At 47.2% G+C, this 23,854-nt stretch overlaps 1 long non-coding RNA gene across 1 annotated transcript; it reads left to right on the top strand.

The window, feature by feature from the left end:
- Nucleotides 1–6,590: 6,590 nt before the first annotated feature.
- Nucleotides 6,591–22,371, top strand: LOC141075842 (uncharacterized). The gene is made up of 2 exons (XR_012227346.1): nucleotides 6,591–6,662; nucleotides 21,782–22,371. It is a non-coding gene; the product is annotated as an uncharacterized lncRNA (long non-coding RNA).
- The last annotated feature ends 1,483 nt before the right edge of the window (nucleotides 22,372–23,854 follow it).

Genomic DNA, 23,854 nt, shown 5'->3' with positions numbered 1-23,854 from the left:
TGTAGGATTTCAGTTCAGTCTGGGAGGGACCCAAAAGGAGTCAGTCTGGGAGAGACCCAGAAGGGGTCAGTCTGGGGAGAGACCCAGGGAAGAGAGCAAGCTGACAGCAGGTCAGCCTGAGAGGAGCTCAAGGCGGAGGAAGGCAGTCAGACAGGAGAGGCTGAGGACTGGTCTTAGTGGAACGAGCTTCTCAGGGAAGGAAGAGAAGGAGAAAGAGACATAGACCGAAGACTACAGATTCCATAAGAGAGAGATAGAATAGATCGGAACGAAGGAGGAGAACAGAGAGGAGGAGTGGGTTGGATAGGAACCCTGCCTATAGGTTCTCAGCGCAAAGGTCGGGGCCCGGTCCCCAAGGTTGATTGAATCTTTATATCCGGCAACAGACACCGGAGGAGTAGTGAGCTGCTAACGCCTTACTCCCACCATAGACTTGGGACACAACAGCGAAACGGATAGAGAGCAGGGACTCAGGAGAGGAGTCCCCGAAGCAGGCTACAGCTGTCTGTCATACAAGTAGAGACTAGGAACATCTAGAGAGAGGCATTCCAGGGTAACTAAGTACTGGAGTGCTTCGCACCTAAAGGCGCATGTGAGGAGTCGTTCAGTGAAGGTACATATTGGCGGAGTGTGCAAGGGAGAGTCCTGTCCTGCCTGGAGGTTGGCTGGAGCCCTGACCTGGAGAACACGGTACGGAGGCAGGCAGTGGTGTGAACTGCAAACAGTGAGTAAAGCTTTGGAACCGCATACTCTGGTGTCCTCCAGTTATTCCCGCATCGCTATACCTGGGTAACAACATCTACACCATCCTGTGCCTCTCCTCATCCATTGCACCTACACTGCTCTGGGACTACAGCTCCACCTGTGGGGAGCTATACCATCTCTGCTGCACCACACCATCAGTCCCAGAGGATCTGTACTCAGCGTTGGCTAACACCTCACTTGCCAAATACCACGGGTGGTGTCACGAACTATACCCATAAACTAACACCTTTAACACCACCGCCATTGATATTGGGCGCCGAGGGGCATGGACCGGGTCACCGCTGCTGTGACACATTCCCCTGACACCGGCCCGGTACTGAGTACCCCACAGCCCTGGGAGGGCGACCCAACTATCACAGCGATGCAGCAGCGATACAGCGGTCGTTACTTACCTTTCAGACGCGGCGATCCTGACGTCCTCCCGTCCGCGTCCACGCATCGCCAGCAGGAAGCGCCCGACGAGAAATGGAGCTGCACGATCTCCAACGATCAACGACAGACAGCGGGGGAGCCGGTCGGAGGTAAGTATCACACATAGCGATATCGCTAGCGCACCAAATCGGTGATGCTTTAGCGATATTGCTAGCGTTATCCAGGGCTGTGGAGTCGGAGTTAGTTTTGGTCGGAGTCGGTAGAAATGTACCGACTCCAGCTTTAAAAAAAATGTATTAATATTTCATAATTGAACTTTCATATGAATTTTATAAATGTTACTCAAATATATATGTTCTATCAAACTATGAACAACAGTGATAAGCAGTTCTGCTGGAGATAGAGACATTTCTTACTTCTTGTGTGTCACTGTTCTCCACTGCCCTTATCTAATCTTATACTTGGTTAACCTCATGCTGCCCCAACCCCCCTACTTACAATGTATGAAACTGAAAGTGAAAATGTGTTGCAAATTCTTAGTAGTAAAGCTCCTCCTCTAGACTAGATGTTTGGTGTTGGTCTTCCAAGCATCTCACAGCTGCTACTCAGAAGAGGAAGACTGTAAGAAGTATTATCCTTTCAACAAACTTTGCATCAGTTAACTGTGAGTACATGAGGAATAACAGTATTACTGACCACTATATCAGTTGTACGACCTGGCAATAATTTTGTACAATTGTTTTTAGGAAAAACAATTGTCATTTGGATTGTGAATGCAGAATTAAAAATCTGAGAATGTCAAAGAAGCGTCACATTAAATCAGCTGTATTTGAACATTTCACCATCACTCAAAATAGAAAACATTATGTCTGTCAGTGTATGACAAATGAGCCAGACGAAAACAAATGCTGTGAAGCCAAGATCAGTGCATATTCAGGCAAAGATAAAAATGCTCCTACCAGAGCTTCTACTCTAAAGAGACATTTACAGCGCTTTCATCCAGAAGTATTGAAAGCAGTGGATGAGAAAGACTGCATCCAAACCAATGAACCAGTGCCCAGCTCTTCCAGCCAAACAAAGGAGCAGAGAACTTTGCAGCCATCAGTTGCAAGATATTTTGTCAGTGACAAAGTTACTGTGACGATGACAGTAGATACAATTAAAAAACAGATCATAGAGCTTGTTGTAAAGGATAGTGTGCCTATTTCATTATTTTCACAACCAGCTTTTATGTGTCTGAATGGGGAAATGGCCCGCAAGCTTGGTGTTTCTCTGGAGAGAGAGAGTATTAGAAAATTAGTAATCGAAGAAGCTTTTAAACAAAAGGAAGAACTTAAAAAAACTCTCAAGGGACGCTTTCTGTTTCTTAAAATGGATGCCTGCACACGTCACAGAGTGAACTATTTTGCCATCAATGTCCGATCTGTTTGTGACAAAAATGAAATAGTTACCAAGACATTGGCAGTAAAAGACACCAAAGCTCATCACACCAGTGAGTTTCTCCAGGTCTTGGTGGAAAAGGTTCTGCAAGACTATGAACTTAAAGAGCAAGTTCTTTCTGTCGTAACTGACAATGCTTCAAATATGATAAGTACTATTAAGCTAATGAATGAGAGTAATGATGGTGACCAGCAGCTAGAAGAACATTCTGGGTCCACAGACACAGAAATGTTTGAAATAGAGGAACACAGTATTGTAACTGAGGAGCAAACTGAAGTTGCTTCAGATGAACAGCAACATGATAGTTTAGATGATCTTGTTGAAACTGTGTCAATACGTTCTTTCATTCATCACATGCGCTGTGTGGTGCATACGCTACAGCTGGCTATAAGAGACAGTCTGCAAGAAGGACATGCTGCTGCACTGATTGGCAAGGTGAGAAAATTGGCTACTGTTGCCAGAACCCCTAAAGTTGACTCAATTTTGAAGAGACGTGCTGGAAAAGGGGTAATTATTGATTAAGCCACACGATGGGGCAGTACTTAATTAATGATTCAGTGCTTGGTTGAACTGAAAACCTTTCTTGTAGACATGGCTAACCCTCAACTGACGCTAAATGAAAGTCAGTGGAATCAGGTGACTGAGCTGGAAAAATTGCTAGAGCACCCATTTACAGTGACTAAAAAATTACAAGCAGAGGACTTAACTCCAGGTATTTTCTTAAAGGAGTGGAAGAACCTGATGTTTCGCCTGTCCTAAAGAGGAGGGTTAATTGCAAGTGGCATTGCTACATCAATGAAACGGAGAGAGGAGCTACTATTACAAAATAACATTCTTTTGGCAGCTGTTTATGTAGACCCAATGCATCGGATTCTTCTAGATGATCAACAGCTAACTAAAGGAAAAGAAGCTCTGTTTGAAATAGCAGGATGAAAGGGTTGCAGAACAGTCAGGAGGAACAAGAAGAATTTGGTCGTCCTGCCACATCTTCACCCTCATCAACTGATGAAGAATTTAATTTCGAAAAATATTTGGATCACAAGGACCATGCAAAGCGTTCCCGCATAGAAGAGTCATCCCCATCAAGGAACACAGCCAGTACATTTCAGCAGAATTTTTCATGTGCACTAAAAGAAATTGAGAAATTTGACCGTTCATCAAAAATAACAGTGCAACAAGCGATTCCTCTGTATCCTGACATTGTCAGAGATGTTGCCCGAGTGGTTACTGCTTTGCCACCAACCCAAGTTAGTGTAGAGAGGTTGTTCTCTGCTCTCAAAATAATTAGATCAGATTTGAGGGCATCCATGAAGGAGGATCTGACAGAGGCAATACTTTTTCTGAGGACAAATTTATAGATTTCTTCTTATTAACTGCATAACAGTGTTTATTGCATATTTACTTACAAGAGTTTAGAAAAGTTTATAAAAGTTATTTGCTATATTCTAATTGTATTCTAATAAATACAGTTTTTGCTCTAAGTGGTCTGATTACTTATATGATGGTGAGAAACTGAATAAGCACGATGTTAATATTTGACAAAAGTAAATTTATTGTTACGAATTGGCCATTTATGAAGGAGTCGGAGCCGGAGTCGGAACCTGATAAAATCCAGGAGTCGAAGTCGGAGTCGCAACTGTGGCTTACCGACTCCACAGCCCTGGCGTTATCGCTATGTGTAAAACCCCCTTAAGTGTTTAGAGACCGGAAGATCTAATCACTTTTTTCTAATGGTTTATAGGTGGTGATTTATTCGTGTTTTAAAATCACAGGTCGTCTCACCGATCTACCATAGATTGCAGGGACATTGGAGAAGGTAGATAACATAGTCAGAATTACATGTCAGGTATTGCTTTATTGTTTAGACCTTATATGTATTTGGATGTTAAAAAGTTGTCCCCTTTGTCATAATGCACAATTTACACACGTTAGGCATGGAAAACAACCTTTTTTCTCTATTTCTGTTTATGAGGTTTAATAGGTTTTCCTCAAAGGGCCAATATCTGATTTAATCAGATGGTCCCTAATGTTTTTATTTTTCCTATAGGAAAGGAGTGGTGGGATTTTAAAACCCTTTATATTTGGTAGACATCTTGTTAACATCCTCCAATGTTTTTTGATGATACCTACTATGTCTCTACTTTCTTCCATGTATGTTGTTACAAAAGGGATCCAGGTCAGTCCTTTCTTTTTGGATCTAGTCTGCAATAACTCTACTCTTTCCTGCCCAGAGACTTTCTTTTTAGTTTAATCTAATAGGTTTTTAGGGTAACCCCTGCTCACAAATTTTTTAACAAAGGAATCCATAACCTCATTTACATCCTGTCTCTTTCACTATAGGTCACACTCTCAATAGCTGGCTCAAAGATATTGATCTTACCATACTAAGAGGATGTTGACTGTTGTTCATAATTAAATTGTTTCTGGGTTTTTTGACAAATAATGTTGAAATTAATTCACCATTATATTGATAAGAACATCTAGGAATTGTATGTCCGTCTTGGATGACACCAAAGTGAAATTGATAGTTTGAGCAATTTCATTTAAATATACATGAAAATCCTCCAATTCTTCCTGGGTGCCTGCCCATAGGAGGAATACATCGTCTATATATCTCCACCACACTAGCACATGCCGGAAGTGGTGGTACACATAGACCAGGTTCTCCTCCAAGACACCCATGAACAAATTAGCATATACCAGGTCCATATTGGCCCCCATGGCTGTACCCCATTGTTGTGAATAAAAATTTCCTCCAAACAGAAAGGCAAATTGGACACTATCCCACAAAGCCCCAAAAATGAGCTGGACAAAATTGTTGACACCCAACAACGTACTGGGGTGTTTGGGGCCCACCCTACAGCTATATGCAAATACCTGTTAGCCATTATCTCATTTATAGTGGAGCGTTGACTGTAAAATACAGTAGGTTCCTGCACATCTACTGGGTGCCACCATAATTGGAATGTACAATCAGAAGAAGTGGGAAGTTTAATCCCTGGCAGGACACCTTTATGCCCATTTTAAAATGGAACAGCAGGTCGGATGTATAATAATGAGAAGTTTAAAAAAAATTCAATATAAATTCAAGACGCCTAGATTTCAACCTTCAACATAAGACGACATGGCGTGGTGAGCTCCTAAAATCCCCCCCCCCTCTCCATCATCCACAAAAGTGGACAAATTCTTGATGTCCTCAAGTTTGGTCTGGTATGTGATCATGGATTAAAGATAATTTGTGAGTAGAAGTTCTGGGTAATTGAATTTCCTAGAAGACATGTTCATTTCTTACTAAATTGAGGTCGTTCTGTCCCTCATCAGGTCATGTGCTACAAAATTAGACTACACAATTAGACTACACAATAAACAGTTGTTTCCCTTAAACATTAGTCAGTTTCATTAGTGACAGATTTATGCAGCATCTCTAATAAAGCACAAATATTGGGCTCCCTCTGGTAACCGGAGCATGGACCTCATACAAGTGGAGTTTTTACCTGGACTGGAAAAAATGCCAAAATAATGGATGTCTTTATTTTCTTCATCAAAAATAGAATTTTAGGGACATTACCACATTTCTTCATTTATGGTATAAATGCCTGATAGGCACAAGTATGACCTTCAAGACCCTCAGTGATTTTGTGAACGATTCAGTGACCTACTAAAAGCCCTAAGATCTGTGAACACGTTGTGTTTTTATCGCGTTTTTTTTTTTTTTGACCAGTAAAGTGAATGAGATTGCTGAAGATTCATACACACGCTGCTTATTTTTCCTTGCATATTTAAATCTACCTACATAAGCGGATTATAATGAGTGCAATCTGGGCTACCGCATGGGGCCCGATTGCCCTCATTATAAAGTTTTATGTGCTGCCATCGGTGGCACACATCCCATCAGATAGCTTTCCTGGCGCTCTGCTGCCGATGAAACATGGCAACACAGCTCCAAGGGAGTTCCCATTGCCTCTGCTGTGACATGCCAGTGTGATGACGTCAACAGCCAGCTGCGCGCGCCAGCATGTACGCCCTGGCAACAAGTAGAATTGGAGCCTCGAGGACAGGTGCAGAGCACCGGGGAAACGGTCGAGGTGAGTATGTGTTTTAATATGTGTATGGGATTGTGACGAACGTCAGCTTACGCTGAGTTGTTTTCCTTTTTTGAGTGGACCCTCTGGGCCGTGGCGCCCACCCACCTAGGGTGAGCTGATCTAGTGAGAACCCACCCCCTGTACAGGGAGTGTCAGGGGCAAGACCAAGGGGGTGAGCCACCACGGAAGCTGGACCAGACGGCCGGCTCAGGGAGACACTATTGAGTGTCTGGCAACAGGACGGACAGGATACCAAACATAAAACGAAGTCACAGGGTTTCTTCAGCAAAACGTGGTTTCACACTTTATTCAGGTGCAAGGCATAAACAGGGAATCAGGTGCAGGGCACACACGGTGAAACACGGCAAGGTGCGTGCAAGGGCTCGCCAAATGTTCCAGTCATAACACGTGTACGAAAACATACCAGAGTCCAGGGCAGGGTACGTGTTAGGGATCACACCAGAGTTCCTAGAGGGGATGCGTGCTAGGGCACCCCAGAGTCCAAGACAAGGTGCGCGCCGAGAGAAACGCCAGAGTCCAAGGCAGGGTGCGTGCAAGGACACGTCAGGATCCAAGATGGGGTGAGTTGGCATCGGACTCCGGACTACTGGCAACGACCGACAGGGTCCAGGCATCAGGCTGTGGACATCATCTCCAGACATCAGGCCGCAGTCATCTGGTTCCGGACCTCTGGCAGCGGTCGGCAGGTTTTGGGAATCCGGCAGGCAAGCCAGGGTTCAAGGCAGGGTGCGTGCTTGGAGACACACCAGGATCAGGTTCACAGGACGGAGGCCTGTGCATGCCGAGGGGCATGCCAGGGACAGGTACAAGGACGGAGGCCTGTGCGTGCAGAGAGGCACGCCAGGGACAGGTACAAGGATGGAGGCCTGCGCGTGTAGAGAGACACATCAGGGACAGGGTACAGAGCGGAGGCCTGCACGTGTAGAGAGACATGTCAGGGACAGGGTACAGAGCGGTGGCCTGCACGTGTAGAAAGACACGACAGGGACAGGGTACAGAACATAGCATAACAAGGAAGCATAGCGAGGACAAACAAAGCACGAAGGACAACACGAGACAAAGCACGAGACAAGAGACGGAATACGAGCACGGAGCGTGTGCAGAGACGCACGACAGAGTAAAGTGCAAGGGCACAGAATAGAGGGAGCAACCCAGCAGACCAAGCAGCCATGCAGGGAAGCAATACAATACTCAGGCCCTGGGCATGGGAAGGGGCGGTCTGATATAGGGCATAGCACCTCCACTTCCGGGTCAGGACCAGGGGAGAATGTTATAATTGAGTCACCGTAGGAGGCAAAAACAGAAATGCTAGCTAAGTCCAGAAAACCAGAGAGGTTGGCAGCTATCGGATTGCAGACCCCTGATCCTATCCACAACAACTAACAGTAGCCGTGGGGGGTTCCTACGATGCCCTAGACCCCTCGATCACAGCCGGAGAATTAAATAGGCCTAAAGAAAGAAAGGGGAAAACTAAACTGCCCCAGAGCAGACCCCAAAGCAATAGGCAGTCCCCAACATATAATGACGGTGAAGCAAGATGAAAACACTAACACAGACAGAAAGATAGACTGAGCAAAGACGGGGCCCAAGCTAACTAGATAGGAAAGGACAGAAAGGCTGCTGTCTGCAATCCGTGAAAAACCCTATAAAAATAAGAGCCAACAGACTGACAGTGAAAAAGGCCCTGAAGACGCTAGGCTTCAAAAAAGCTAGGTCAGTACTCAGGAATATTCTGAAGACAGAGCAACAGGCAAAAGGAGATTCAGCTCACCCCAGCAGGGAATAGCAGAATCCAGAAAAGCAAGGAAAACAAAAACAAAAAACAAATGCTAACAGGCAAAGCAGAAAACTTAGCTTTAGAGGAGCAAAAAACAGACCTCAAAAATTATTTTGGAGGGATTATAGAGTCAAATTGAAACACCAGATACAAAAACAAATCCCTAAAATATAACTTTTAATTCAATCACTAAAAACATTAGTTGAAATGACTAAAAAAGGAGGGGAGAGATATGGGACAAACAGTTATAATGATTAGCTGAAATGCTATTTTTGTTACTAATCAGTTATACCAAATTAAGGGCCACAGGCTAAATCGCCCTAGTCCACCCTATTTCAGCCCTTCCTAGCCGCGGAGGTTGGCACCCTAGTTGTTGACGATATGGCGCCCCCGCTCAACGTCGGTATCCCTAGTAATCCCTAAACCTCCCTAAATATACAAAAAAGGACACAAAAAATTGTACACACACACACACAATACCGAAAAAATTGTTTAAAGAGACATAAATAGTCTCAATATTTGCCAAATGCCAGAATAATGAGAGAGAGAGAGAAAGAGAGAGCGAATGTTTTAAGGCATTTTTATTACTTACTGCAAAGTCAAAAGTTTACGTACACTAAGATTACTATGCCTTTAAACAATTCTGGACTGCCCATATGATGATGTCATGTGTTTGGCAGCTTAATTAGTGACAAAGCTGTAAACATATTTTAATGCACACCTAAAACACACTGCTTCTTTGCATAGCATCAAGGGAAAGTATCAAGAAATCAGCCAAGATATCGGGATGAGAATTGCGGACTTGCACAAGTCTGGCTCATCCTTGGGTACAGTTTCAAGATACCTGAAGGTGCCTCATTCATCCGTACAACCAATTATATGCAAGTACAAACAAGATGGGAATGTCGAACCACTATACCACTCAGGAAGGAGACGGGTTCTGTGTCCCAGAGGTGAACGTGCCTTGGTCTGACATGTGGATACCAACCCAAGGATAAAAGCAAAAGACCTTGTGAAAATAATGACGGAAGCTGGAAAGATTGTGTCAATATCCACAATGCAACGAGTACTGTATCAACATGGGCTGAAAGGCCACTCTATTAGGAAGAAGCCATTACTCCAAAATAATCATAAAAAAGCCAGATTAATGTTTGCAAATGCACACAGGAACAAAGACCTTAATTTCTGGAGACATGTCCTGTGGTCTGATGAAACTAAAATTGAATTTTTTGGGCATAATGACCATTGTTACATTTAGAGGTAAAATGAAAAGCTTAGAAGCCAAACAACACCATTCCAACTGTGAAACAGCGGGTTGGTAGCATCATGTTGTGGGGTTGTTTTGCTGTAGGAGGGACTGGTGCACTTCACAAAATAGATGGCATCATGAGAAAAGAAGATTATGTGGCAATACTGAAGCAATATCTCAGCCAGGAAGTTAAAGCTTGGGAGGAAATGGGTCTTCCAAATGGACAATGACCCAACACATACTGCCAAAATGGTAACAAAGTGGCTTAAGGATAACAAAGTCAATGTTTTGGAGTGGCTATCACAAAGCCCTGATCTCAATCCTATTGAAAATTTATGGCAAAGCTGAAAAGGCCGGTGAGAGCAAGGCGACCTACAAACCTGGATCAGTTACACTAGTTTTGTCAACAGGAATGAACCCAAATTCCGACCAACTATACTGAGAAGCTTGTGGAAGGAAATCCCAAATGTTTCACCCAAGTCATTTCAGCTTAAGGGCAAAGGCACCAAATACTAATGAAATGTATGTAAACTTTTGACTTTGCAGTGAGTAATAAAAATGCCTTAAAACACTCTTTATCATTATTCTGGCATTTGGCAAATATTAATAATTATGGTAATCCTAATTGACCTGTAATATATTCTAAAAGCATGCATATGTGTCTTTTTATATAGTGCATGTAAACTTCTGGTTTCAACTGTATGTGGTGGAAAACTAATGTTTGGGTGCACCGCAGGGTTTGGAAGGGAAGGAGCACAATTTCACTTTTAGAATGGAAAATTGGATGGACTCGATAGCAGATGTTATGCTGCGCTTGCAGAGCCCCCGATGTTCCTAAACAGTGGAATCGCCAAACAAGTGACACCTGTCATGATTCTTCTGCTCAGAGTGTCTGGGACTCTGTGATGGACAGCTCTGTCATTCTATCCTGTGCTGGGGTGTGCTGAGCTGTCGGTGCTTTGATTGACAGCTTGGTTGACCTATATGCAAGGTGCAGAGACATCCACAGGTGCTCCATATTCTTGGTAATTGCCCTGTTATTTAGGTGAGCTGTCTTGTCATGACTCAGGACGGGGTGGTTCTGGCTCCGTCCTGGTCAGGTCAGGGTTAAGTCTGTCCGCATATCTTTGGTTCTGGGCGGCTATTTAATGCTGGTAATTCCTGGGTTCAGTGTCGGTGATACTTCTGCCTACTCGGTTTGAGGTTGCTGACCCATGTTACACTCTGTATCATTGTTCCTCTGCCTGTGTCTGTTTGCTGTGTATGACCCGGTTTGCCCCCTGACTACTGTCTCTGTCTTTCTGCTCGGTACTGACTCATCCCTCCTGGTTATCTGACCCCTTGGCTTGCCTCTGCATACTCATCCGTCTTGTCCCTGGTTACCTCGTTCCCGTCTGGCTTCTGACCCTTGGCTTTACTCTCTGACTACGTCATTGGTTTTGTCCCTTGTATTCTGTGCCCCCAGCCAGCTCCCTGTCCTCGTGCGTGGTAGCTCCATCCCTGTGATCACATGACTGGCTAAGCTCAGGTCCTGTGTGCACTTTGCACACTCTGTCTAGTGGTGCACCTCCCCTGTTAGCGCCCCAGGCTTAACCCCAGTGACACTGTCCCCATATCACTACATATCTGGCCCAGATCATTGCCAGTCAAAAGCTTGTTCTAAGCTGGTGTTCTCTGGTGTGTTCGCCTGTACCCTGTGCTGTAAGTTCTGATATTCTGCTGCTGACCTTTGGATTGTGTTCAGACTACCTGTTTGTTATTGCCCTTTTGCTTATCTGCTGTTTCTCTGGCATTCTGACCCTGGCATGTGACCTGACTTGCGACTTTGTATTTTCCCTTGGTTTACTACATGATCTTTTGTCATTGACCCCGGAACGTCTGACTGCATTTATTCACGGCCTAGCTGTGGGTTGTGACTAGCGTCACAACACCATTTTCTGTTTTCATGTTAGATATTGAGATAAACAAGCATATGTGTATTTTCAATAGTGTATGTAAACTTCTGGGCAGCAATAGCACAAAAAGAGGACTTGAAAATCCTCCAAAAATTCAAACATACAGCAAAAAAGGCAGAGATGCTTACCTGCCAAGGCCTCCAAACACATGCTCTATCAGGATGCAGTGGACTCATATAGTTAAGATGGCGGCAACACAGGTGCAAAAATACCGATGAGACAGCCGCTCACATCCTACCAATCCATGGAGGGGGCGGCTGCTTGGTATATAAATGCACAATTTTTTTGCACCTGTGTTGCCGCCATCTTAACTATATGGGTCCACTGCATCATGATAGTGCATTTTGTTTGGAGGCCTTGGCAGGTAAGCATCTTTGCCTTTTTTGCTGTATGTATGTAAACTTCTGGTTTCATTTGTATGTAGAGGCTCATATAGGAGGCTATGTGAAACTCATACTGTATCTAGGGAGCTATGTGCAGCTCATAATGTATGTAGCGGGCTATGTGAGGGCTCATACTGTATATATAGAGGGCTATGTGGGGGCTCATACTGTATCGAGGGAGCTATGTGATGGGTCATACTGTATATGGGGAGCTATGTGGGGGCTCATGCTGATTATAGGGAGCTATGTGGGGACTCATAGTCTATATAGGTGGATATGTGGGGGCGTATACTGTACATAGGGAGCTATATGGGGCTCATACTGTATCTTGGGGGCTATATGGAGGCTCTCTTATGTATAACTGTCACGCTCGCGCCTTGGCTGAATGGCGCGAGCCGGGGGTTGTGGCCCCACTGTGCCACAGACCAGACTACCCTGGAAGGGGCGTGACTGCGACAGCTGCCTTGGTCTTCACTGGAGCCTCTGATGGTGAGGTCAGGCTTGTGCGGCAGATAGCTGTCGGGTGCCACTCCAGGGTGGTGTCTGGCTATGGCTGCTGATCCCACTTGGAGACAAGTCACTTGGACAGATGTGACTGACAGGCAGACTGAGACACAGGGCAAGAAGGTACGACAGATACAGGGCAAGCAGGCGTGGCTTGGAGACACTGGGCAAACAGGCACGGCTTGAGACACAGGACAGGCGGGCACGGCTTGAGACACAGGACAGGCGGGCACGGCTTGAGACACAGGACAGGTGGGCACGGCTTGAGACACAGGACAGGCGGGCACGGCTTGAGACACAGGACAGGTGGGCACGGCTTGAGAAGGTAGGGACAGGTAGGGACCTGCTCACACAGCAGGTGCAGGTATGGATGCAGGCAGGCAGGAGTGGAATATGAAGGAACAGGTCTGGACCTGTTCACACAGGAGGTGCAGGTATTGATGCAGGCAGTCAGGAGTGGAATATGAAGGAACAGGTTTGGACCTGTTCACACAGGAGGTGCAGGTATGGATGCAGGCAGGCAAGAGTGAAATAAGAAGGAACAGGTTTGGACCTGTTCACACAGGAGGTGCAGGTGAAGGCAGGCAAGAGTGAAATAAGAAGGAACAGGTTTGGACCTGTTCACACAGGAGGTGCAGGTGAAGGCAGGAGTGGAGAGAGAAGCTGCAGAAAGAGGTTCTGCAGTGGCAGCAGGAATGGAGCAAAGCTGAACCACAAGGTCTGTGGAGAGAAGCTGCAGCAAGAGGTTCTGCAGCGGCAGCAGGAGCCGTGCAGACAGAGCGGCTAGAGTGCAGATGCACAGATAAAGCTGCGAGAGTGCAGATGCACAGATAAAGCTGCGAGAGTGCAGATGCACAGATAAAGCTGCGAGAGTGCAGACGCACAGATAAAGCTGCGAGAGTGCAGACGCACAGACAGGGAGGGCACAAGGAAAGACACAGCAAGGAAGGAAGCCACGGACAAGGAGAAAGGGAGACTGATAGACAAAGGTAAGACTGAGTTCAGACAGAGAGACTGGGACAAAGACACAAGGACCAGGATATTCAGCCTCCTGGCAGGCGGGCAGAGAACAGACAAGGCACTGGGAACAAGACTCAAGGACCAGGATATTCTGCCTCCTGGCAGGCGGACAGAGAAATGCTAGGCAAGGTACCGAGACACAGGAATACAGACTAAGAGCCTTCAGAGAAGGCAAGACATAGGACAGGGCCTGGCTAGCTCAGCAGCAAGGAGCTAACTGAGTTTAGACATTGCACAGGCAATGTTTCAGTGGGAGTGGCGAAACTAAATAGTCAAAGGCTCCAGGTGATTGGTCAGGGACAGATTACACAGGTGCACCCTGACTGCATAAGAACCAGAGAGTTCAGGCGCTGCCCCCCTATACACACAGTCTGGAAACATGGAGAGCAGAGGCACAGAGCTGGCAACAGACAGAATTCACAGCATGGCTTGAAGCAGAAAGTAAGTTGGTGTGCGGGGGATGGGAGTCCATGCAGTGATGCCAGCAGGGTTGTTACAGTACCCCCCCTTTACGGCCCCTCGTCCTCAAGCCTGCCAGAATGACCAGAAGAAGGAGTACGGGACCACACACAGTCCAGGTTGACACGACATCCTTCAGGTAGGGTGGAGTATGTGTGCCATCAGGAATCCCAGATTGCCCGGTTTCTTGGTGCCTAAGGGAGTCAGTTTCCATCACAGAGGGTACAAAGACTTCTTCTTTCCTGATTGGCAGAGAGCAGGGACCTGGAAGCTTCAGACTTGACCCCTACATCAGCCGGTCAGCTAGAAACAGAAGACACCATCACCGAGTCCGACTTCCGCCCGATGTGCCAGAAAAATTGGACCTCCTCCTCCTGGTTTGTGAGAAATGGAGATAGGTAGGTCACAGCTCCAACATCTTCACCCACCTGCCAAATGGAAGCTGGAGGCATACATACAGGGAGCCACTTCAGCCTGTTACCCTGAAAAAACTGGACCACATCTTCCTGGTTAGAGGATGGGTGACGCCCTGTCTTGGGACCTTCACCCCTGGGCCACAGGGGAGCTGAAGGCATACACTCAGGATCCATCTTCAGCCCATTATCCTGGGGAAGACAATCAAGAGGCAGGGGTTCTCTTGGGAGCAGGACACTGGTATAGTCGCTGGGGACGTGTGAGGAGACTGAGACCGCCTCCCCCTCTTCAGAGGCATCCTCACACCTTGACTCGGCGACTAGCAAACCAGACGAAGAAGACGACCTTGCTGACTGAATGCGACACAAGGGAACCAGACACCTCTTGTCACTTGGTTGTTTCAAGTGTGGTGCCTTGCTGGGTCTCCAAACATAAATGGGCACCAGGATCTCTGGTTCAGAATGACCCATGGGCATACCAGTCAACACGTGGAAGATGAACTTCTTCATGTATAAAGCTCCAACCTGGAGCTGTAGTTGTCCTTGTAGGACTAGACTGTTTTCCAACAGGGCTCAGCCACCTCGAGACAACGCCCACGTCGGCTTCGGGAGCTGTATGACAGAGACGACACACTGACTCCGTATGGCTGGCGGTTTATACACACCAAAGCTCCCAGAAGGCAGCGAAACAGTCATTGGCTTCACAGGACAGAGATCGTCGGGATGTTCCTTCACGAGATCAGATTGCGGCTGTAAGCTTGCCAGCCGCTTTTTCTTAGACCTCTTGGACCTTACACGGGAGGCCGCCTTAGCAGGCTGAGGAACAGGAGTGTCAGGGACGGTCACAGACAGATGAGAGGATTCACTCATAGGTTCCTCTTGTCTGGTCTGTATCTGGAAGCTTGAAGGGAAAGACATCTCAAGAGCAGCTGGACGAGGCATGTCAAAAACTTTACGGAAGGCCACCAGGAAGGCCCCCAGGCTCATGACGACAGGGTCCCCTGCTTCCCAAAGGGGACAGATCCAATTCAAGGCATCACCAGCTAGGTAGGACATGATATATGCCACCTTGACCCGGTCAGAGGGGAAACAAACTGCATTCTGCAGGATGTAGTGCATGCACTTTTTCAGGAACCCTTGGCACTCTTTGGGGTCCCCATAGAACCTAGGCGGATCTGCTGGGTCGTGCTCTTCGTAGGCCAGGAGCTGCTCATAGATGGCCTTGGAGGCTATGAGTGGTTCAGAAGTCTCCACAATTGGAACCACACAAGGCGGAACAAACTCTTCCGGTGGCTCACACTGGCAGGGAGAGAGTTCATGACGCTCTGCGAGCGGAAGGACATGGGACTCAGCGGGGACCATGGCCTGTGCAAACTGTCACGCTCGCGCCTTGGCTGAATGGCACGAGCCGGGGGTTGTGGCCCCACTGTGCCACAGACCAGACTACCGTGGAAGGGGCGTGACTGCGACAGCTACCTTGGTCTTCACTGGAGCCTCTGATGGTGAGGTCAGGCTTGTGCGGCAGATAGCTGTCGGGTGCCACTCCAGGGTGGTGTCTGGCTGTGGCTGCTGATCCCACTTGGAGACAAGTCACTTGGACAGATGTGACTGACAGGCAGACTGAGACACAGGGCAAGAAGGTACGACAGATACAGGGCAAGCAGGCGTGGCTTGGAGACACTGGGCAAACAGGCACGGCTTGAGACACAGGACAGGTGGGCACGGCTTGAGACACAGGACAGGCGGGCACGGCTTGAGACACAGGACAGGCGGGCACGGCTTGAGACACAGGACAGGCGGGCACGGCTTGAGAAGGAACAGGTAGGGACCTGTTCACACAGCAGGTGCAGGTATGGATGCAGGCAGGCAGGAGTGGAATATGAAGGAACGGGTTTGGACCTGTTCACACAGGAGGTGCAGGTATGGATGCAGGCAGGCATGGAATATGAAGGAACAGGTCTGGACCTATTCACACAGGAGGTGCAGGTATGGATGCAGGCAGGCAGGAGTGGAATATGAAGGAACAGGTTTGGACCTGTTCACACAGGAGGTGCAGGTGAAGGCAGGCAAGAGTGAAATAAGAAGGAACAGGTTTGAACCTGTTCACACAGGAGGTGCAGGTGAAGGCAGGAGTGGAGAGAGAAGCTGCAGAAAGAGGTTCTGCAGCGGCAGCAGGAGCCGTGCAGACAGAGCGGCTAGAGTGCAGATGCACAGATAAAGCTGCGAGAGTGCAGATGCACAGATAAAGCTGCGAGAGTGCAGATGCACAGATAAAGCTGCGAGAGTGCAGATGCACAGATAAAGCTGCGAGAGTGCAGATGCACAGATAAAGCTGCGAGAGTGCAGATGCACAGATAAAGCTGCGAGAGTGCAGACGCACAGACAGGGAGGGCACAAGGAAAGGCACAGCAAGGAAGGGAGCCACGGACAAGGAGAAAGGGAGACTGATAGACAAAGGTAAGACTGAGTTCAGACAGAGAGACAGGGACAAAGACACAAGGACCAGGATATTCAGCCTCCTGGCAGGCGGGCAGAGAACAGACAAGGCACTGGGAACAAGACTCAAGGACCAGGATATTCTGCCTCCTGGCAGGCGGACAGAGAAATGCTAGGCAAGGTACCGAGACACAGGAATACAGACTAAGAGCCTTCAGAGAAGGCAAGACATAGGACAGGGCCTGGCTAGCTCAGCAGCAATGAGCTAACTGAGTTTAGACATTGCACAGGCAATGTTTCAGTGGGAGTGGCGAAACTAAATAGTCAAAGGCTCCAGGTGATTGGTCAGGGACAGATTACACAGGTGCACCCTGACTGCATAAGAACCAGAGAGTTCAGGCGCTGCCCCCCTATACACACAGTCTGGAAACATGGAGAGCAGAGGCACAGAGCTGGCAACAGACAGAATTCACAGCACGGCTTGAAGCAGAAAGTAAGTTGGTGTGCGGGGGATGGGAGGCCATGCAGTGATGCCAGCAGGGTTGTTACAATAACACTATGATATGTATAGTACATAAGAGAAAAATTTGCGCGCCGTGCTCTGCTAACTGTCGTTTTACATCTACGGATGTGCACCAAATCACATGTGAGTTACATACATGACCTATTACATGAGCTATCAAAGGAGATCATGTGAAATGTCACATGATACATCGGGTACCTGGGGGGTCCGTGCTTTCTACTCTTTATCCGCCCCTCTCTGCAGCATGTCCATTCTTTCAGGATTTTCACTGCAGATTTCACCCATATTAATGAGTGGGGAAAAGCACATCATATACGCACATAACTCAGCCATACAGTGCCTGATGGTGTTCACTGATGTACAGGGGGGTATTCTTATAGAATCTGTATCAATTGCGCTATAATTTGTGTTTTGTGAACAAAAATGGAGGGCACCACTGGAAAGAGGGGTTCACCAAAGACTAGTCAAAAATATGTGACAGAAAAAAGAACAAAGCGACCAGCCTATGAATAGGGAACACCACATGTATGAGTAAAAAATGTATGAAGTTTATTGAATACATCCAACACAGACATGGAATAACACAGAGTGAAAGAAAATAGGGGGGGAAGCCAGCACTGCTTAAGGTTAGAACGCATAAATTGAAGTGCATATGCACATAATATCCAGCTGTATTCAAAAATGAGATATTTGGCAAAAAAATTGATCAATTCAATTGAGCCACCCCGCCGCGCCAAGGCAATCTCATGTGGGGGGTCCTACTCTACATTTATAATAAATACTGTGCCATTACGGCCTCCTAAGAGCATGACCACATCAAGTGCAATCTGTACCTGAACATAACACAGACTCCTTAAAAACATTTAAAAACATGTGGAAAAGTGGTAAGTCAAATCAAGAAATAATGATATGATAAACCTCCCACATCAACAGACCCCACAGACAATGTATGAATGAGCACTATAAAGTGTCTAATGAGGAACAGTCTCTAAAACAAACAAATGAAAAAAGGCATTAAACATGAAAAATCAAAATGCCTGACTGGTTTGGAAAGAGAACTATTCACAGCACCATGAATATATATTAAGCACATATGAAACCCCTGAACTGGCATCTATGTACTCACTGATGTAGTTAATGAGCACACACTCCTGTGGACTGCATATAACAAAAAAAAAATGAGCAGATGAATACAAGAATGGAAAAATATAAAAAGCCCATATGGGACAGCAGTACTAATGCCTTTGCACCTCTAATAAGGTCGTTGCAGACATACAGACCACAAATGGCAGAGACAATGAAGGCAGAAAAGGTCAAATAAACCAAAGCTCCATAATATGCCAGTGCATATGAAAAATAAAGTGCCTGGTGCTTCTGTGGGATGAGTGTGCGGGGGGAGCAAACCCCACGCGTATCGCCACCAGAAAGTGGCTTTCTCAAGGGAGAAATAAAGCCAATTTGTGTTTTATAATACCAAATTCTACAGATACAGAATCTGTAGCCCCTTTTTGATCTTGTACAGTAAGAAAATAAATGGCCACCACAGTTGTAGACTGTATAAAGTGTCATACTTTCATGTCTGCATTTAAGACACGAGATGGCAGCGTTCTCCATTAGACAGCCATACTGTGTGTTACATGTTAGGTGACACCTAGGCTTTCTGCAGCAGGTACTGTCTGATCCTGTCCTGTCCCGTCATCAACAATGAACCCCGAATCCTGGTGCACAAATTAGTTAAAACAGGCAATGGTACAAAGAATTTGGGCTTTGACCATCCACCGCCTATTGAAGACGGCCCCAAGTCTACTCCTCAGTGTGGCAGTGACATTACAGTCACTTGTTTCTTCATGTTACATTCGCAGCACTGCAACTTCCAGAGTCAGAAACACCTTAACCCCTTAGTAACTGGGCCAAATTTTTGAAATCTGACCGATGTCACTTTATGCACTAATAACTCTGGAACGCTTCAATAAATTCCAGTGATTCTGAGATTGTTTTTTTCGAGGCACATTATCATTTACGATAACAATAAATTTAGGTCGATATGTTTTGTGTTTATTTATAAAAAAAAATCAGAAATTTTACAAAAATGTTAACAAATTTGCAATTTTCAAACTTTGAATGATTATTAAATTAATCCAGATAGTAATTCCACAGATAAACATTGATAAATAACATTTCCCACATGCCTGCATTCCATCAGCACCATTTGTAAAATGTTCTTTTATTTTGTTAGCATTTTAGGAGGTTTAAAAATGAAGCAGGACTTTTTCATTTTTTTCAAGGAAATTTACAAAATTTATTTTTTGATGGACCTATTCAGGTTTGAAGTGACTTTGGGGGTGCTATATATTTGAAAACTTCTAAAAGAAATACCATTTTAAAAACAGCAACCTCTGACCTATGGAAAACTGCTGTCAGTTAGTTTATTAACCCTTCAGGTGCTTTTTAGGAATTAATGTGAAGTGACATGACAGAAATGATAAAGAGTATTTTTGCCACCTAAATGTCGCTAACCTCTGAACAGGTCACTATAGCTGGGAGACTCTAAGGCTGTTATTTGGCAATGAATTGCCATGGCAAACATCAGGACCACACAATCATGATCTCAGGGTGCTGATGGGGGTAAAGAGGGAGCCCCAACACTCTATTCACCATTTATATGATGTAGTCACTGTCATGTCCGCCATGTCTGTTTTGTCTCAAGAACTCCTGGAGCGATGTGCATGCGCATATCTTGTCTGCTATCCTGCATGTTCCCTAGAGCAGTGTGCACACTCACCTCATGTCTGAGCTGCAGGATGCCTGCGTTTCTGCTCTGCCTTCTGTGATCTTCTTGTCATGTCTAGAATCCCTGGTCATGTGTCCCTGCCTGGATCCTGCACTGTCTGGTTCTGCAATCATCTCGTCATGTCTGGAACACTGGTCATGTGACCTTTCCTGGGATCCTGCACTGTCTGGTTTGGCAATCATCTCGTCATGTCTAGAACTCTGATCATGTGACCTGTCTAGGTTTCAGCACTGATTCTGCAGTCGTCTCGTCATGTCTAGAACTTGGATCATGTGACCTGTCTAGGTTTCAGCACTGATTTTGCAGTCGTCTCGTCATGTCTGGAACTCCGATCATGTGACTATGCTCTGTTATCCTGTGGAGCTGAACCCGGAAGTGCTCCCCTGGTCCTGACCTGGAAGAGGAGGTGCTATGCCCTATATCAGGCCGCCCCTTCCTATGCTCAGGGCCTGAGTATTGTGTGGTGTCCCTGCATGGCTGCTTGGTCTGTGGGGCGCGCCCTCTATTCTGTGCCCTTGCACTCTGCTCTGTCGTGCATCTCTGCACACGCTCCGTGCTCGTATTCCGTCTCTTGTCTCGTGCCTTGTCTAGCGTTGTCCTTCGTGCCATGTTTTGTCTTTGCCCTGCTTTGCCTTGTACTCCTTGTTTGCTCTGATTCTGTTCCTTGTTTCATGTCTCGCTCTGCTTTGTGGCTTCAGGTACTCTGCCTCTGTCTCTCTCCCTGGCGTGTCTCTACACGTGCAGGCCTCCGCTCTGAACCTCTCCCTGGCGTGCCTCTACACGTGCAGGCCTCCGCTCTGAACCTCTCCCTGGCGTGCCTCTACACGTTCAGGCCTCCACTCTGAACCTCTCCCTGGCGTGTCTCTACACGTGTAGGCCTTGCTCTGTACCCTGTCTAGTCCCAAGGTCCTTCCTTGGCCCGGCTCTGGGCTTCGGCCTATGCTCCGCTGCTAGACTGTCCCTGGCCCTGGCGTGTCTCTACACATGCAGGCCTCCGCTCTGAACCTCTCCCTGGCGTGTCTCTACACGTGCAGGCCTCGCTCTGTACCCTGTCTAGTCCCAAGGTCCTTCCTTGGCCCAGCTCTGGGCTTCGGCCTACACTCCGCTGCTAGACTGTCCCTGTCCCTGGCATGCTCTTTGCATGCGCAGGTCTCTGCCTAGTTCTTTGTATTGTCCCTGATGTTTCGTGCGCTCTTGCACATTTCGTACTAGGCTTTGCCATGCTGTCTCGCATGTGGCTCTGTCCTGAACCCTTTGCCTAGCCCTGCCTTGTGGCTCCGTGCATCTGTGCACGTGCCTGGTCGCCTGTGCCTACCTGCTGTGCCTCAGCCGTGCCGCCTCTAGCCATGCTCGCCTGTGTGCCCCAGCCGTGCCCCGTCCAGTGCTATAGTGGTCTGGTTGTGTGGCCCCGCAGCGGTGCCGCCTCTAGTCGTGCCCGCTTGCAACTGCCATCGTCAGTACCACCTGCCGGTGCTCCCCAGCCGTGGTCTCTGAGCTTCCTTGCACTCACGCTGGTTCTCGCACTGTGCCTTTTCGTCCTACTCTTGCACAAAGCCTTTGTCTCTTTTGCTCTTCTCTGTACCTCTAGTTTGCCTGCCGGATTCCATAACCTGCCGACCGCTGCCAGAGGTCCGGACCTAGATGACTGCGGCCTGATGTCCGGAGCTGATGTCCATAGCCAGATACCTGGACCCTGTCGGTCGATGCCAGCATTTGGATTCCGATGCCACCGTACTCTGTGCCTCTCCCTGGCATGCCCCTTGGCATGCGCAGGCCACCGTCCTGTAAACCTGATCCTGGCGTGTCCGTTGACACGCACCATGTCACTAACTCTCTTGTTTCCTTGCATGGAACCCTGGCTAACTTCTGGATGTCCGGATCCTGCCGATCACCCTCTGAGCTACAGACCCTGATGCCCTGGTTGATCGTGGACTGTTGTCCAGAGTCCGATGTCCGCGTACCATCTGCACGTTCCATGCCTGGACTTCGGCGTGCCATTGCACGCACCCTGTTTCACGAACTCTGTGTGTTCACGTTTGCTCCTGTTGCACCCTGAAGAGTTCCACAAGTCTTGGACCTCGGCGTGCTCTTGCATGCACCTTGCCTTATGTTCTGTGTGTCCACGTTTTTGCACCTGTTGTACCTGAAGTCTTCCTTAATGAAGTTTCTTTGAATTAATGACTCGTCTTGCCTTGTCTTGTTTCCCTGAGCTGGCCGTCTGGTCCAGCTGCCGTGGTGGCTCACCCCCTTGGTCTTGCCCCTGACACTCCCTGTATAGGGGGTGGTTCTCACTAGGTCAGCTCGCCCTAGGTGGGTGGGTGCCACGGCCCAGAGGGTCCACTCTTTCTAAGAAGAACAACTCGGCGTAAGCTGACACTTCGTCTCAGTCACTATTGACAGCAGCATCTAAGGGGTTAAACAGATCTGGACGGTGACAACACTGATCGTGGCTGATGCAGCAAGTTGTGAGCTATAGTGTACAGCCGACAGCTGCTGGATTGTCAACTGTATGGGGGTGATATTCTCATATCTCTGGTCACTAAAAAGACGTATTGGCGGTCATTATGGGGTTAAAGAGAACCAGTCATGTCAGATAATGCTATTAACTTGCAGATATGGGGTTAATCTTCAGGTTAATAGCATTCTGCCCAGCCACCACCCCGAGAGACGAGCTACCAGGAAGAAATGAACTTTATTCCTTCCGGCAGCCTTTGGCTTTCAGTTATAGAGGCGCGGCTAGCGCTCGCGGCAGCTGCAAGTACACCCCGGTACTGACTGACAGCCGGCTCTGCAAATAAAGTTAATTCCTTCCCAATTGGATGTGTTTATATAAAATGTTCCTGTGCAGAGATAATCTTATAAATGTGCCCCTGCTGTGTACTGTGTAATGGCCGTGTCTGACCGCACATTACAGCTGTGACGCCGTGCTGTAATGTCTGCATAAACTCTTGCTTCCTCCCCTGCCCAGGAGCTGTGGTATGATCAGACCATGTCCTGTACGGTCAGACCCAGCCATTACACAGTACATAGCAGGGGCACATTTATAAGATTATCTCAGCACAGGAACATTTTATTTAACCCTTTCCAACGTTGGGCGTAATTCCTACATTTGATGTGAGCTCCGGCAGTCAGCTCACATCTTTACCGACACATGTCAGCTGTTTTGAACAGCTGACATGTGCCTCTAACAGCAGCAGGTGGAATCACGATCCACCTGCAGCATTTAACTCGCTCTTACAGGAAGCGCGTTGGAAATCCCGCCCATCGGTGACCCCCATCGCAGATCACCGATGGGTTGGCATGACAAACATAGGTCTCCAGCAGACCTCTATGGTTGTTATAGCCGGATTTCTATGAGCGCAGCTTAGTGGTTGCCGTTTATAGCAAGTGAGCATTTTTGCTACACACAGGTGATCTCATCATCTGATCAGCGGCAGTCAGACAACTGCAGCCACTAGTCTCCCATGGAGGCCACTGAAGCATGCAAAAAGTAAAAAATATTAAAAAAATAAAGTTCAAATCACCCCCTTTCACCCCATTCAAAATAAAACAATAAAAAAAATCAAACATCAAAAAAGGAGAAAAGAGAACCCAGCAAATGAGGCACACACCTAGGACAATAAAGATATGTAAGTAAATATACATTTAGTCTAGCATGTTG

Source organism: Dendrobates tinctorius, unplaced genomic scaffold (genome assembly GCF_039654945.1).
Source record: "Dendrobates tinctorius isolate UK_male_01 unplaced genomic scaffold, ASM3965494v1 ptg000376l, whole genome shotgun sequence".
NCBI lineage: Eukaryota > Metazoa > Chordata > Amphibia > Anura > Dendrobatidae > Dendrobates > Dendrobates tinctorius.
The sequence above is the reverse complement of the archived record's forward strand: the minus strand, read 5'-3'. Positions and strand labels throughout refer to the sequence as shown.